We start from the raw sequence: 16,750 nt of genomic DNA, 5'->3' as shown, positions 1-16,750 counted from the left end.
GCCAGTGCACAGCAGAAGGGATTTCTGCAAAGCCGTGGCTTTGTGTGCCCCACTTGGACAGTGTCCACACTTTTAACAGAATTGACAGAATAAGCAGGTCTGTCTTCTCCCACATCCATTTAGCTCAAGCCTCAGCCTTTCCCATGGTGTGTGAACGTTGCAGACGACAGACACGAGAGGGAGTGAAAAGTGCAGAGCGGGGAGAGCGTGCCTCGCTCCAGGGAGATGGGAATTCTTTGGAACAGATCAGCTTTCCCAGTGGCCGAAATGATGACAGTTGTCCTGAAGGTGGTCCCGGCCAGCCGTCTGAATGGCTTGACACATCTGATGGTGCAGAGCTGACAGCAGCCCTCGCTGTGGAATTACAGAACGTCACACAGCCACGCCGCCTCTCTGATACCACTGCGGAAGCTACCCCAGGTTTGATGACGGCACAGCCCGCCTTGCAATTGTTCTGTCTTCGACGAAATATTTCTCTTTAATTCTATTAAATTGACTTCTCATATTAAGAACCGTGCTCTTCTACTTGCCAACGGACATTCACAACACGCACTTAATTTGTTTTATTCTTTATAATGCTTCATCATAAGGCCTCAGTTGAGCAGTTAGGACATGTGTGACAGGGTCAGCTCAAAATAAGGACGGGAACGCCGAAGGGGAAGGGAGGATCAGCCTGAATCTGGCCCTTACTCTTCAGTGGGGCCCAAGTGTCAATTCCTTCTGGGTGCTGGTCTTGCCCCCTTGGTCACAGGAGAAGGGAAAAAAAAAAAAAAAAGAGTAAACATCTCTGGGTTTAATGGAACTTTTCCAAGAAAGAAAGATATAAGGATCCACATCTCTTGATTGAGGATTTTAAAAAGTGGTTGAATTTTTTTCCTGTATGATAAAAAAATACACTCGGGGGCGCCCGCTCCGAGTGGTCAGCGGGTGTCCGCCTGCCTTCGGTAGCAATCCCCCAGCTGCCGTAAGCTGTGATCAAGTACGGACAGACCACGTGCTCGCGCCGCCGGGGGAGCTGGAGTGAAGTGTTGCGTGCCCCTCCACCCCTGTGATAAGGAGCACATGTTGAAGACGGGGCTTGCTCAGTGGGCATCTCCATTACCTATAGCTGCCCAGAGAAGTTTCTACCAGGCAACGTTTCTTGCAGCCCTTACTTAATATCTGCAGCAGTAAAGCCTCTGATGCAGACAATCTGTTTACGCCCTTGGTTGGCTGAAGCTTTCATGGTTTCTTTGGTCAAGAAAGCATATGATCAGACCACACCCAAAATACCGTGTTCATCTCTGGACGGAGCACAGACAAGCTAAGCGCTGGTAAAGTCATCGAATCCTGTCCTAGGAGCACCCGTTAGGTAACCGGTGAAGAAGATGGCGACATAAATTAGTTCTTGTGCTAGTTCTGCTGGAGAGAGAGGAACGTGGCCTACTTCAAGGGACAGAGGCAGGACCAATGGACCGAGTTCTATAGGGGAGCAGCGTTCAACTGATTAGAATGGGGGGAAAACTTGTATAATGATTCAGGTTTTATAAAAATCAAGCTAGTGAGTTTGTGTTCTGTGTTGAAAATGTCTTAAGAGGTTTTCGTCCTAGCTTGGGTTCCACCTCAAAGCAGAACCAGAGACAGAGGCTTATTTGTAGGTAATTTGGGGTGTGACCTCAGAGAGCGTGAGAGAGGGATGGAGGCTAAGCAGGGCCGGGGGGTGTTAGGAGTCGGGCAGTGCTGTGGGCTGCTGGTGCTCAGTCCAGGGGCTTCTTTTTTTTTTTTTGGCTGCATTGGGTCTTTGTTGCTGCGTGTGGACTTTCTCTAGTTGTGGTGAGCAGGGCCTACTCTTTGTTGCAGTGCGCGGGCTTCTCAGTACAGTGGCTTCCCTTGTTGCGGAGCATGGGCTCTAGACGTGCAGGCTTCAGTAGTTATAGCGTGCGGGTTCAGTAATTGTGGCATGCGTGTTCTAGGGCGCATGGACTTCAGTAGTTGTGACTCGTGGGCTCTAGAGCACAGGCTCAGTAGTTGTGGCACACGGGCTTAGTTGCTCCGCGGCATGTGGCAGGTGGATTCTTAACCACTGCACCACCAGGGAGGTCCCCGTCCAGGGACTTTCTGAAGAGCCTTATGAAGTGCATCTCAGAGCTGCCAGCCTGTGCAGTGAAAGTGTGATGCATTTCGCCACTGCCTCCCATCCCATCAGACCAGGGTCGCCCCGCAGGTGTTCATGTCCCAGGCTTTTGGGGGTGTGCAGATGTGGGTCCCAAGCGGGTGTGCCACACTCCACAATAGGAATGGGGGGGTGCACGCAGCAGCCCCAAGGGAGCCTAGGCGGTTGCATTTGTGTGATGTTGGTTGACAGCTGCACGGAAGTGGTGGCTGCAGCAGCAGCTGGAGTGAGATGGGACTGGGAGAGTGGACGTGGGTATGAAAGGTACCTGGGACAGTCCACCCCGACACCATCACTCAGCGCTTCTGTGCCGTAGACGAACCGTCCGTCTCAGGGTCCCCTTAAAGGTTACAGGACTCTGTGTCAGGAATGTAAATCAGCCCCAGTTGGGACGGATTCTGGGGCCCTAACCTTGTCCTCTGTCGGATTAATTTGCCCAGGCTGCCGGAACAAAGTACCACTACCTGGGCGGCTGAAAGGACGGAAGTTTATTGTTTCTGAGTTCTGGAGACGAGCAGTGTGAAATCAAGGTGTTGGCAGGGCCGCATTCCCTCTGAAACCTGTAGGGAAAGGGAGCGTCCATCCCCCTTCCAGCTTCCCAAAGGCCCTAATTCCAGTCTCTTCCTCCGTCTTCACCTCATCTTCCCTCCCTGCCAGATGTCTCCTTTTTATAGGGACACGGGTCAGAGTGCATTGGAGCCCACGCTACTGTTCTGATTTTTACTTGACTACCTCTGTTGGCACCCGGTTTTCAAATAAAGTCACCTTCTGAGGTTCCGGGGCTTAGGACTCGGACATATTTATTTTTTTAGAGTTGTCGACACAGTTCACCTTCTAAGAACTGTGTGGTGAAAGAGGCATTGCTTTCTACCAGTGATGCTACCAGATGAACAGCAGCTGTTCAACAAGCTGTTCTTTTAACAAACACTTATTGAGAGCCTACTGTATACTCAGCACCTTTCTAGGACCTGGGGATACAGCAGTAAACAAACCATTCCCACCCCTGTGGGACGTACTTTCTTATTTCAATTGATTTTCAGAAGTAGTCGTTCTCTCGTCTGGTTTTCATCACCCATTAGGAACCAAGCAGGGAACTGCCTCCTTGCCGAACGGCAGGCTGCCTTGAGCAAGTGAGTTCCCCGTCACAAAGGTGTTGAAGGCAGGGTGGCTGCTTACTAGTGATGCTGCAGAGGTGACCTAAGTGCTGGGCCGAGCTTTGGATTCGTAGTAATTAAGGTTCCCTTCTGACGCCAAGATGGTAGGATCGCATGGATGGACTTGTTCTGAGACTCCGTCTGTTTTGTCAAGTACGCAATACTTTTTTCTGTTTATCTTTCAGAAGAACAAACAAAATGCTCTCACAGCTTTCTGCTTAAAAAAAAAAAAACAAACCCCAAAATAGCAAATTCCAAGCTGCTGGATTTTAACCTGTTTCTTGCACCCTGTACTCCTTCGAGAATATCATGGGACCTCTGGCTTCTTTCCACAGGGGGAAAATCAGTGTATTCATAGCCTGGCATTTCTGTGCAGTTTTGGGGGGAGGGAAGGATAGTCCGTGGATCCTGAATTAAGAAATCCTGATAGATTTCAGGAATTATAATCATTAGTAGCAGTTAAATATACATACTTGCTTTAGAGAGTCCTTTTATTCGTAAAAAAATTATTGAATTGAATTAGATATAAAAATATGCCTAGAGAGGTTTAAGTTATTATTGTAATGGTTGCTTTTCGGGTAGAAATTTATCAGCATGTAATTAGTAAAGTATTATTGATTTCAGAATTACCTTTTGCTAAACAATGGAAATTTCCTAAATACCTGGCAGGTAATAATAAAAAAAAAAAATTCAGTTACTGACAGCCTGTCATAGTTGAATCTAAAACCTAGGGGCAAAATACATATATTCTATGTCGTTTCCATTTCTAGAGCCTGGATTTCTGAATTCTTCCTTATAAAATTTTAAGTTTTTCTTTTTTTGAAAGATGCCCCTCCCCCCATTATTGATTTACTTCTTTTTTTTAAATAATGTCTTCATAGATTTGACATTCACACTGAAGGTAATTGTTAAAATTTGTCTTCTGGTGGTCAGTGACTGTAACTGATGTAAGAAAACTGGAAAGAGTTGATTTTAGAATTAGCTGAACATCCAGGACCTGACATTTCGTGTCTTACTCAAGGAAGATCTATGGTAAATGTTTATGGAATTGAATTCAGGCTTTGCCCACACTTCCAACAGCTTTTAAAAGTGTAATAGTTACTGCCTCCGTGGAAACAGAAATTACTCAGATATTGCATGATGAAAAACTAATGTTGGTTTACTTAGAATAAAACTGTGGAGCAGTGTGTTATAGCCTCCGGAACTCCTCAGCCAAATGTTAAGTAAATGCAGTGAAAACTTTTGTAAAAACATCATCAAGCTACGAAAGAACTGGTAGTGCCAGATAACCCGTAGTAGCTAGATGCTCAAAGACACATGGGCTGTCAGTCTCACCCCTGTACTCGTGGTATCTTGGTCATCATTCACCTTGGATGTGCTTAATTACCTGGTACACCAGAAAGACATCGTTTTGCTTAAGCATCTGTTATTTGTAGGACATTGCTCGACATCACGATTATGGGTGAATCACTTGAAATGAATCCTTTTCCTCGATAGACAATATTGTGCTACTTCCCACAGAAAGATGAAATCAATCCTGTTGCCTGTAATGGAGGTTTGCATTTTTCTAATTTCTTATTTAGGCTAATCTGAGCAAAGATGTTCAAATTTCCATTTATTTAAACAAGATGGAGTTCTTGCTATGCTGAAGGAGTATTTTTAGCTTAGTAATTTACTTAGAAACTGCCTTATTCAATATTTGATGTTAAATTTGAGCTAAAACACAGCATCATATGACATGGGTTCTTACATTAACATTTTGTTGGATTGGAAACAGAATCAACACATTAGTCATCTTAATTCATTTAGGTTGGCTTTCTCCAAAATTCTGGAATCCAAAAACAACACATTTATCAATTTTACACACAAAGGGAGAGGCAGGATGTAGTTTATAGTTAAACAACCAGCTTTGCAATGAAAAGCCGACACAGTTACAGTAAGTTGAATGAAATTCAGGGTGAAACAAACAGTGTGATAAGATTTTGATGCAAATTGAATACTTTAAAAATTTGTTTTATATTTGTTTAAATGAGTTTCTCTTCATAGAGAGTTTTATAGAATCTGGTAAACTATCTAAAATTAAGTTTTCTATGGTTGTTATCCAAACTTGGCTGTTGTAATTATTAACATTTTCTTTCATAGAAAATCTGCAGGTCAAGGTCACCTTCATGTCCTCCCATGTTTTGTTCTTATTTGGCTTCAGGTCAGCTTAGAATTGAGTGTTGAAAGTGCATCATCTATTCCAGGAGTCAGCAAACTGTGGTGCGTGGGTCATATTCAGCCCTTCCCTGCCTGTTTTTTTTTTTTTTTAAATAAATCTGTGTGTGTGTATGTATGTATGTATGTATGTGTGTATTGGCTGCATTGGGTCTTCGTTGCTGTGCATGGGCTTTCTCTAGTTGTGGTAAGCAGGGGCTGTTCTTTGTTATTGTGCTTGGCCTTCTGAGTGCAGTGGCTTCTTGTTGCAGGCTCTAGGCACGCGGGCTTCAGTAGTTGTAGCACGGGGGCTCAGTAGTTGTGGCACACGGGCTTAGTTGCTCCGAGGCATGTGGGATCTTCCTGGACCAGGGTTTGAACCTGTGTCCGCTACATTGGCAGGCAGATTCTTAATCACTGGTGCCACCAGGGAAGTCCCAGTTTTTATAAAGTTTTAGTGGGGCACAGAGACAGTCATTCATTAATTTACTGTCTGTGGTTGCTTTCACATTTAGAACAGCAGTGAGAGGGACTGTATGGCCTGCAAGGTCGCAAATATTTACTCTCTGGGCCTTTACAGAAAAACTCTGCCAACCCCTGGTTTATTCTTTTAACACATTTCTCATATAGGGATTCCTCTAATAAAATCTCAGAGTTGTTAAGAAAACAAAGCTCATCTCTCCTAAAGAATTGATATGCTTTTTTTCATGTAATAAAGAGGGCACTATCAGGTACTCTATTTCCTTTGTTTATCAAGGTTGCCAGGAAGCTCAGAACTGACATCTAAATGCTCAAGTAAGAAACTAGTTTACTTCAGATTCCTGGTAGATCAGATTTTTTTTTTCTTAATATGGGTACACATTTTCCCCTTTTTAAGAAGTCAACTTTTTTGAAGTATGTTACGTATGATAAAACATACATTTTAATTGTAGGCATAAATGACTTTTGGCAAATGTGTACACCCAGGGAAACCACCACCCCAACCAAGTTACAGAACGTTTACATCTCCATGGAAATTTCCCTCCTGCCTCTTTGCCCCAGGTAATTTGTCCATCTCCTCTCTACCTTGCCACCAGGCAACCACCGATTTACACATTATTTTTAATTTCTTTGTTGCTTGTGGGTGTTTATTATGTAGTGCTTTACTTCTTGGGAGAAGTTCGGGCACCAGGGATCAGCGGTTGAGTATCTCAGCTACTAGAGAAGCTGACATTTGTTTATTCTGTTGAGTGTTCTGCACATATTTTTAGTTTCCATAGAATGTGAGGTGTACATCACATGGAGAGCATCTTAGCTAATGTTGTGTTAATAAGAAGCCTAATGTATTGAAAACTTCATACTTGCCGAGGACTCTGCACTGTTACTTCATTTGGTGCTCCTAATAGCCCTGTCAAAATACATCTTAATATTCCCCTTTACGGATGGAGAAACTGAGGCTCGTAGAAGTTCAGTGTATTAGTTTCCTGGGGCTGCTGTAACAAACACTACAGACTGGATGGCTTAAACCACAGAAGTTTATTGTTTCACGTTTGTGGAGGCCGGAAGTCTGAGATCAGGGTGTTTGCAGGGTGGGTTTCTTCTGAGGGCTCTGAGGGAGGGGGTTGATCCGGGCCTCCTTCCTTGGCTTGTAGATGGCCATCTTCATGTTCACATGGCATTCTCTCTATGTATGCTGTGTCCGAATTTCCCCTTTTTCATAAGGACACCCGTCATATAGTATTAGGGCTCACCCCAGTGACCTCACTTTAGCCTGATTACCTCCGCAAAGTCCCTACCTCCGAATTTTGAGGCAGGAGACACAGTTCAACCCAGAACACTCAGCATCCTTCTCAGTATCCTGCTCAGAGGCTCCCAGAAAGTGGCAGAGGCGAGATTCTAACTCACGTCTGTCTTACTCCAAAGAGTAGCCCTTATAGGATGGTGCTAGGAAGCAGGGTGGTGAGGGGGGACCAGTCCTCAGAGAGAAAATGACATCGCCAAAGGGGAAGCCATAAGGGGTTTTAGAGGCATCACGTGCTACAAGCCAGTCTTGACCCTTCGAATTTACTGTTGTTGTTGTTGTTTTTTTAATAAATTTATTTATTTATTTTATTGGTTGTGTTGGGTCTTCTTTGCTGTGCGCGGGCTTTCTTTTTAGTTGCGGGTGAGCAGGGGCTACTCTTCCTTGTGGTGCATGGGCTCCTCATTGCCGTGGCTTCTCTTGTTGCGGAGCATGGGCTATAGGCACATGGGCTTCAGTAGTTGCAGCACATGGGCTCAATAGTTGTGGCTCAGGAGCTCTAAAGCGCAGGCTCAATAGTTGTGGCGCATGGGCTTAGTTGCTTCGCGGCATGTGGGATCTTCCTGGAGCAGGGATCGAACCCGTGTCCCCTGCACTGGCAGGCGGATTCTCAACCACTGCGCCACCTAGGAAGCCCCCCCGAATTTACTGTTTGATCTTGACTTTTCTGAGCCTCAGTTTCCTTACCTGTACAATAGGGATAACAGGATCAAATGCCGTGGTGCTGAGGGCAGCATGCGACTGATGTAGAAGTGGTGTGTACACGTGAAGCTCTAGACAGCGTGTGCGTGGGAGCAGGTCAGTCCCAGGCATTAGCAAGACCAGAGGATCTTCACCTTGAACAAGTACCTGAGTCCCCCGAAGGCTTATCAGAACACATGGTGCTGGGCCCAACACCCGACATCTCTGATTCAGCAGGTCTGGGGTTGTGGCCGGAGATACTGCGTTTCTAACAAGTTCCCAGGTGATGCTGCTGCTGCTGGTCCAGGGACCACTGTTTGAGTAGCAAGGAACTAGATCTCTCTCTCTCTCTCTTTTTTTTTCCAGTCTCTTAAGAGAAACTCTAAGAGAAGTTAGATTTCTGATAGGAGTCTCATTTCCTCCCTCTCAGTTACTTGCCTTATGTAGGAACGACCTGAACACTTACATCTTCCTTCCCAGTGGTTGAGGCCAGGAAGCCGAGGGGACGTTGCCTTTTCTCCTTTTAGATCTAGTTGATCCGGTCAGAAGCAGCAGTGTTTTATTCTGCTCAGTTGCTGTAACAAACTACCACAGATGGGGCGGCTTCAACAACAGAAATTTACTTCTCACAGCCGTGGAGGCTGGATGTCCAAGATCAAGGTGCCGGCAGGGTTGCTTTCTCCTGTGGCCTCTCTCTTTGCCTTGCTGATGCTTCCTCCTTGCTGTGTCCTCTCGTGGTCTTTCCTCTGTGTACACACATCCCTGGTGTCTATCTTCTTATAAGGACACAAGTCCTATTGGGTCAGGGCCCCACCCTTAGGACCTGGTTTAACCTTCATCACCTCCTTACAGGCCCTGACTGCTAATACAGCCACATCAGGGGTCAGGGCTCCACAGATGAATTTTAAGGGGGCACAATTCGGTCCATAACAACCAGTATGGCTCCTGATCTGTTCTTCCTGCAAGAAATTCTTCGATCGTGTGTTTATTTCCTATTCTATATCTGTCTCAAAGCAGTGAAGAAAATCTGGTCCACCTTGCCTTATAGAGCCTCTAAAATGTTATGTGCTCGAGGGGCAGGCTGCATGCTTGAGCCAAATAAAACTGAGCTGAGTGTGCTTCCTCAGGCTCTCTGATCTGGGGGGAAAATCTCCATTGGAATCTTGTGTGGCTCCTCTCCAACTGCGTGCACTCCCACGCTGGGAGCTGGGACCCCACCAGGTGTACAGTGGAACAGAAGCTCTGTACAAGCCCGAGTCCTCTGTTAGGGCTCAGATGCCTTCACCAGCTCTGAGAGCGCTCCCTCCTCTTCGAGTTGAAGTTAAGCCTCATCCCTGATCGTGCATGTTACCTACGTGGGGGCTCCCACCGTGACCCTCTTGGCCCAGAGTCAGCACCTACACAAGGAGAGCCAAACAGAGCCCTCCAGCTGGCGGAGTCCCCAGGGGCCGGGCAGAAGCAGGCCCACCTGGCAGGCACCGCGCATCTCTGCCACTCATGCCAGGCAGGTGCCCGGTCACGGCCGATGGTTAGAGTGCATGTTTCCTGTGGTATCGATTTCACAGTTGGTATGTTTTGCCAGTCTCTCGTCATGGTGTTCCAAAACGGAATGTTATCAACCCCCTGAAAATGAACAGCTCCTTCTGCTCTCCCCCTTCCAGCGCGTCTCGACTTTGTTTAGGCAGATCTTCTCAGATAGCTTAAAAAGTGATGGAGACTTTCTTTTATAAATTACATGGCCCCTGGGGACCCAGGCAACATCATCACTGAGTGTGTTATATCGGAAAGGTAAGCATCAAACTCGGCGTGATTCCCTGTGGTCCGTCCTGGGCACCTTGGCTTGGGAAAGGAAATGAAGAGTTTTGTTTACTCCCTCTTCTGGAAAGCCAGTGTCGTTGGTACCCTCCACCCGGGACTATTACGGACTGTCTGTTGCAAGAGAACTCACCCGAAACAGAAACTCGCTTTTTTTTTTCTTCTATTTTCAAGTTGAATCGACATGACATCAGCATGTGTGTTTTAAAAAAAACAAAGCAATAATAGAAACATGGCTAGGCCACAGTTAGATTTTATAAAACGTAAAAAAGTGATTATATTAAATATGTCCTAGGAGAGGGTGGTCTGGTTATACAGATTATCAGGGATAGTTATTTTTGTAATGACTACAAGGTAAGGGTTGCCCTTCAGTTAGGTGTTTTTGCATTAAGCTCGGTTGACTTTAAAGTGCTGTATGGTGTGTCTCCTTAGGGCATCTTTCATTTTGGTAGTTACCCCTCCCCCCCCTCCCCCCCCCCAAATCTTTATTGGAGTATAATTGCTTTACAAGGTTGTGCCAGTTTCTGCTGTACAACAAAGTATGTATACATATATCCCCACATCCCCTCCCTCCCACCCTCCCTATCCCACCCCTCTAGGTCATCACCAGGCATCGAACGGATCTCCCTGTGCTACACAGCAGCTTCCCACTGTCTATTGTACATTTGGTAGTGTTTATATGTCAGTGCTACTCTCTCACTTCATTCCAGCTTCCCCTTCCCCGCTCCCTGTGTCCTCAGGTCCATTCTCTGCATCTGCATCTTATTCTTGCCCTGCCACTGGGTTCATCAGTACCGTTGTTTTAGATTGCATATATATGCGTTAGCATATGGTATTTGTTTTTCTCTCTCTGACTTCACTCTCTATGACAGACTTTAGGTCCATCCATCTCACGACACATAACTCAGTTTCATTCCTTTTTATGGCTAATTTTCCATTGTATATATGTACCACATCTTCTTCATCCATTCCTCTGTCGATGGACATTTAGGTTGCTTCCGTGTCCTGACTGTTGTAAATAGTGCTGCAGTGAACATTGTCTTAACCAATCTCAGCAAGTGTCTGGTTACAGATTTTCTTTCTGCATAAGAGGGTGTTGTAGGAGTCACTGATTTTAGGACAGGTCACGATGGACCCAGAGAGCACAAAGTACATAGAACTTTCTTCCTGTGTTTCTAGCTTCCACGACTGAATTTAAGTCATGCTTCTGAGAAGTTGCATCTTACAAAGTTAAAGGTGATGGAGAATGAAAAGTCAATTTGGACCCTTTAAAAAAAGTGAGCCTCAGAAAAGTGCTGAATTTTCCTGGCATGGTGTTTTGAGCACCTCCATTTGACTTTGGGAGCATAAAGGATTTAATCTTTGCAAGAGGCAAAGTCATATACCACTTTTTTTTTAAAGGTGAGAGCCAAGGTCGATCAGGAATTAAAAAAAAAAAAGGCTCGAGTTAGAAAAGTAGTTACATTACCATATTGAAGGTGTAGAATGAAGCAGGCTTTTCATTTCTGGAAGCTCTCAATGGAAAAGAGGAGTTTTTTTTTTTTTTTTAAACAGTTCTATCTGACCATTTCTTAATTGACAGGAGTGGAAAATATGTTGGTAGACAGGCCAGTCGCTGCCGCTTTGGTCATTAAGAAAGTGAAAGAAAGGGGCCTCTCTTTGGATAAGTGCGGGTGCAGAACCTACATGGCCGCGCTGTTCTAAATCATAAAGAACCTTGTCTTGAGCAGAGGACAGAGTAACAGCGGCCACTGGCGTGAAAGGAAATCCTGGCCCAGCTGTGAAAACAATGAACTGCTGGGTAATATAATACAAGCGTGCTTGCGAATTCAGAGCTGGGTTCTCTTCTTCTCTTGAAGCGGCTATAAATTCATCCATCAAAGTAAAAAAGGCCAAACTTCAGGGTAAATCTTTCCACTTCTAACGCTGTAGAAACACTTTGGTTCTCTTAGTAGATACTGCTGTGAGTGCAGAATTAGAAAATGTGACACCATGGGGGGTGTGTGGGGGGTGTGTGTGTGTGGGTGTGTGTGGGGTGTGTGTGTGTGGGGGGGGTGTGTGTGGTATGGTTTGTTAGTTACAGAAAAAGGCTTGCCTTGCGAAGAACATAAACTTGAACCGAACAGCATATGCTGAGTTTGGAATTATAGAGCCACTGTATTCTTTCCTGGGTTACTGGCAGTGAGTGAAAGAAGCTTTATCTTGTTGAGAGCCTTTAATACATAGTGGTCTTGACGTAAAATAAACTAGATTATTATTTTTTTAAATTGTGAAGCCTTTGTTTTAGCTTCTTCCATTTCATTGTGTTTTTAAATTTTTCTTCCTAAGGACCTGGGCCAAGTTCATAAAAATGCTATGCACTTTGTTAAAAAACAAATGCAATGTGGCATGACTTTCTTCTTAAGGGCGGTGGTCTTTATCTTTGATTTTAATAAGGGTAGTCCTTTCAAGTTTGGCACCGAAACCTTTTAGAAATTAAAGAAAAAATTTGAGCATAAATTAGAACGGCCATGATGTTAAGATTGTCCCTTGTAAAACAACTCATTGGTTGAAAGCATAGAGGCAGGGTTAAATTAAGTCCATACTTTTAAATTATTGACCTTGGAGAACGTGGAGAGAAAGTTTATTTCCGTGGATTAGCTTTCCCGTCTCACAGGCCTTACACAGAGAAGTGTTAGTGAAAGCGAAGGATGGTGTTAATTCTGAGCCCTGTGATGAAATATTAAATAAGAGAGAAGATAATTTGATAATGCCTCACGGTTTGGGGACAGATTCCATAAAGTAAGAACTTTTATGTAACAAAGTAGCTGACGAGGCCTAAATTCTTTGCCTGGACACAGTGACACAGAAAAGAAATAAGCATTGGTAGGCTGTTGACATTGAGGCCCAAGGCCTTTGGGCCATCTCTCCCTTTCAGAAGGACGGTTGCTTCCTTTAGCTGATATTATGTGAGCTCTACAAATGTAAACATGCCTCATAATAGCCACAAGGAATATGTATCAAATTCTCTAAGTCGTATTTAACAGATAGAATTAGCAGACAGTTGGGCTTGTGAGCCGTGTTCCAAGTTGGTTTTCCCAGCCCTCAGGGAGCTCCTAGGTTGTGCCTTGAACTCACATGGCGAATGTGGTAGTTTGAGGGCCCACCTGCCTTGAGCTCAGGCAACACTGCTTGGGGATCCTTCTCAGTTCTTGCCCTCTGATCTCGGGAGTCCCTTAACCCCTGGGATTGTCGGTTTTCTCATCTATGAGATGAAGGCAATGATGCTTCATAGGGTATTTGTGAAGTGTGCCTTCGAAGAGATAACGTATCTCATAAAGCACCCGTCACAGTGCCCAGCACGCAGTAACACACCCCCAGGTCCTCCTCCTCACCTGCTTTCTACAGTCTACCCTGAAAATCAGGCTGCTCAGTAAATACATCGTTTGGAATGGGAATAGGTTTTCCTTTTTTCCTTTCTCCCTTGCCTTGATTTCTCTGTATTACAATTTATAAAGGCTTAGAAATGATCCACTAGACGCCGTTAGAGTCTCTCACCCTAACAGGCATGCACACACGTGTTAAAAAGGGAAATAGCATAGATGTTATCAGATAGAAAATGCCTTCCTTGCCCCTGACCAGTAATAGCGCTTTTGCGGAAATAATCGACGTTAACGCATATTTAAGCACGTACGTCCCCTATTTTCGTTTCACCAGTAGGATCACACTTGCCTGCTAATCCATACTTGGAGTTCTTTTCTCCTTGATGACAAACATGGACATGTTTTCTTGTATCTCCATCTCATTTCACCCTGTTCTTTCCAGTGCGTGCCCCGTCATTTGTTTCACCTAATTGATGGACATTTAGGTTGATGCCAGGTTGTGGCTGTTACAAACAATGCTGATTGAATAGTCCTCTCACATTTTTCCTCATGTGGGCAAGTATATGTATAGGCTACATTTCTGGTTATGGAATAAAATGGGGCAAAAGGCCACGTCCACAAACAAGGATAAAGTCCAACTGCCCCCAAAGATGTTAAGGCATTTTATATTCCATTCCAGGCTCCCTCTCCTGTTAATCTATGAGGGTGCCTGTTGCCCACACACCCTTACCGATACGGATACTGTGTGATTAAGTTGCTCTTAAGGAATCTGTCTTTGTTGGGCTGCCTAGGACTGTGTTAATTGTAATGTTGGGGTACTTTTCTCACCGTGATTCCTAACACACTGGAACCTAGACTGTTACTGGCAGGTCAGGTGAGAACTTATTCAACCCGCTCAGTGGCAGCACGGGTAGGCAGCCTGGGGTCAGTCTTGTCTCTTGAGAGATCCCGGGCAGGCACTTGGAATTTGTAACATAGCTCTACAAAACATCATGGTGTCTGCATTATACTCCCCAAAGCACGGAAACGCAGCCTGTTGATGTTTCAAAAAGATGTTCCCAGTGAACCGGCCGTTTCCTCCCTCTCTGTTCTCATCACTTGAATTGGCATCATTCTTTGGTAAATATTTACATTTAAGACCTTCTGTTATAAGGGGTGTAGAGGAGTCTCTGTGATACTTGTACGTACCTGTATATAATGCATACATGAAAAAGCAGGGCTGGTTGTGACTTACCTTCTTCTGGAGAGACCTGTGTAGTTTTGTAATTCCTTAAGGGTTGGAGGCTGTGGTTAGTGTTTCGCGAGCATGATTTCTAACTCTTTGGGTTATCTGTTCACTGCATTTGTGGTGTTGATCTTAGACCTGTAGTGACTGCACATCCTCGAACTTCATGTGAAATGCCCAGGGAGACTTAGATTTCAGTATTGTGATCAATGTATCACCATAACTTTGTTTACATTAATCAGATCATTTAGGAAAGTATGGTCCTTGTACTTATGGGAGAATGTAGGTGAAACTTGCATCCCTACAGCTAGCGGTTTATAACACAAACATGGTCCCCAAATTTGAATCGTCCCAAGATCTGACTCAGGATGAAAGACGTTAGGCTCCTCTTCTCGCTCTGTACATGTCCGTCGATCTCCAGGGAGGAAGACGCCTTGTGCTGGAAGATTGTGCAACTTGTTGACGGGTTCCTACAGAGCGCTTTAGTGGTGTGTTCTAGGGGCGGGGGTGGGGGGGGGGAAGGACAGTGCAGAGGGGAGGGGTCACCATCTCTGTGGCCTTTAATTGTGTACAGTTACAAGTAACATTTGTCTCCAGCGCCTCACAATTATAAATTAATAATAACAACACATTAGAAATTACTGGTGTTGTAAGCCCCAGCTCCTTTGGGCATCTTAATAAAAATGATAATTAAAATCATAATTTACAGTAAATGGGGACCCTGCCCAAGTAAACCCACAATATGGAGAAAATTAACAAACTCAAACCAGAAGGAACCTTGCAAGCATCGGAGAGAGAAATGGCCTTGTTCTTAGCTCCGACCTGAGGGGCAACTTCGTCAGTATCTGTGGGTCCTGCCTTCCCACCGTGATGTTCTCTGTGCCCGGGGAATCTGTGACTCCGTCCCCATCTGTCCAGCCTGCCAGTGAGTCTCACTGGGCGTGGCCACTGCTCCATCCCCCTCCACCACCCGGCCCAAACTCACCCCTCCCCGGAGTCCCTGTCTGGGTAGACCAGTCACCAGTCTCACCCATGGCCCGGGTGGCATCCTTGGAGACCTTGGATCCCGCCTCAGCCTTAGATTCAGGCTTCGTAGATTTCTGCCTCCCAGTGGTTTTCTAATTTTCCCCTTAGCTGTTCCTCCCGCCTGGCTGATTACAAGCCTCCAGTGTCTTCAGGCCGTCCATCTTCTGCATGACCACCAGGGGGACCCTAGACGGGTTAAACAATAACGACAGCAGTGAAAATTCATAGTGAATTAGGGCTACTAAGTCATAGATCTCGCCAGTCTTTGATCTTGTTTTGCCACGCACGCGGCACCCCGTCTCTTTTTTTGCTTGACTGGTTCATTTTTACACCCTTTGGTTCCAACGTAGGTCTCTGTCTGGAGTTCCTGCGACCACTCAGGGGCACTTGGGAAATGCAGGGCAGGTGGGTAAAGGAACTGGCACCACAGACCCAGATACCTGCAGGTGTCCGTGTCGTTGCCATTGCATTTCCCTGTGCAAAGCCAAGCACTGCTGCCAGGTCTTCCAGGCATTGCTAGCATCCTTCTAGTGCTGGACAGGGTGGGATTTGACACGCCTTGAACACAGATCTCAAGCAGGCCAGCGTGAAGCCTTCTTTGAGGTTTGGCAGATCAGATGAAGATTCTGATGGAAGCAGTTTTGTGGTCAGGTGTGCACCATCGTCTCTAGCAGGGATCTTCCCCAAACGATGTGCGTCTGAGCATCAGATGCCTACAGAGGCCTGGGGAGGTTGGGGGGGGGGGGGGGCGGTGACCGTGGCCGAAAGGAAAGCCTAAACCCCGTGTCCAGCCAGCAGTGGCTCCTTAGCCCATCTGCTGGTCACCAAGTGGGATCGGGGGCCCAGTGTGTTCTCATCAGAAGCTTTTACAGGGAAGTTGGACACCTACCTTTGTTATATAATCTCCCCGGTTTTTTAAAGCCAGCAGGTAATTGGTACTGGGAAGGAAGGGAGAACAGAAGGAGGGAAGAGAGGGCCGGACGGAGAGAGAAAAAGGAAGGAAGGGAGGCAAAATGTGGGCCAAAGGAAACAAGTGTGTGGGTTTGATTTACCCTGTGGTCACGAGTTCTTAACCTCTCTTCTAAACAAGGAAACCGAGTGTAAGATAGGCAGGCATTTAATACTTACTTGGTATGTTCTCCCTTTTCTGGTACTTTCATGTTTGTATGTGAAGCTTGAAGCCCAAGTCAGGGAGGTATTAAACCTCCACGGCCACTTGATTTTCCTGATTGGATCAGACGTAACAAGTGCTGGAAAACTGATGCCGCTCATTGTTTTAAAACGTCTTCCATTATTTTCTTTATATTATTAGCTTTAAATATTCCTCTAGATGCACTCTTGCCACCTCCAGGCAGTTAC

At 45.5% G+C, this 16,750-nt stretch overlaps 1 protein-coding gene across 4 annotated transcripts in view; it reads left to right on the top strand.

Moving 5' to 3' along the window:
* The window catches only part of WWOX (WW domain containing oxidoreductase), a 964,125-nt gene that overhangs the window by 30,602 nt on the left and 916,773 nt on the right, over positions 1-16,750 (top strand). The window lies entirely within an intron of this gene.

Source organism: Hippopotamus amphibius, chromosome 16, assembly GCF_030028045.1.
Source record: "Hippopotamus amphibius kiboko isolate mHipAmp2 chromosome 16, mHipAmp2.hap2, whole genome shotgun sequence".
NCBI classification, from domain to species: domain Eukaryota; kingdom Metazoa; phylum Chordata; class Mammalia; order Artiodactyla; family Hippopotamidae; genus Hippopotamus; species Hippopotamus amphibius.
The sequence above is the reverse complement of the archived record's forward strand: the minus strand, read 5'-3'. Positions and strand labels throughout refer to the sequence as shown.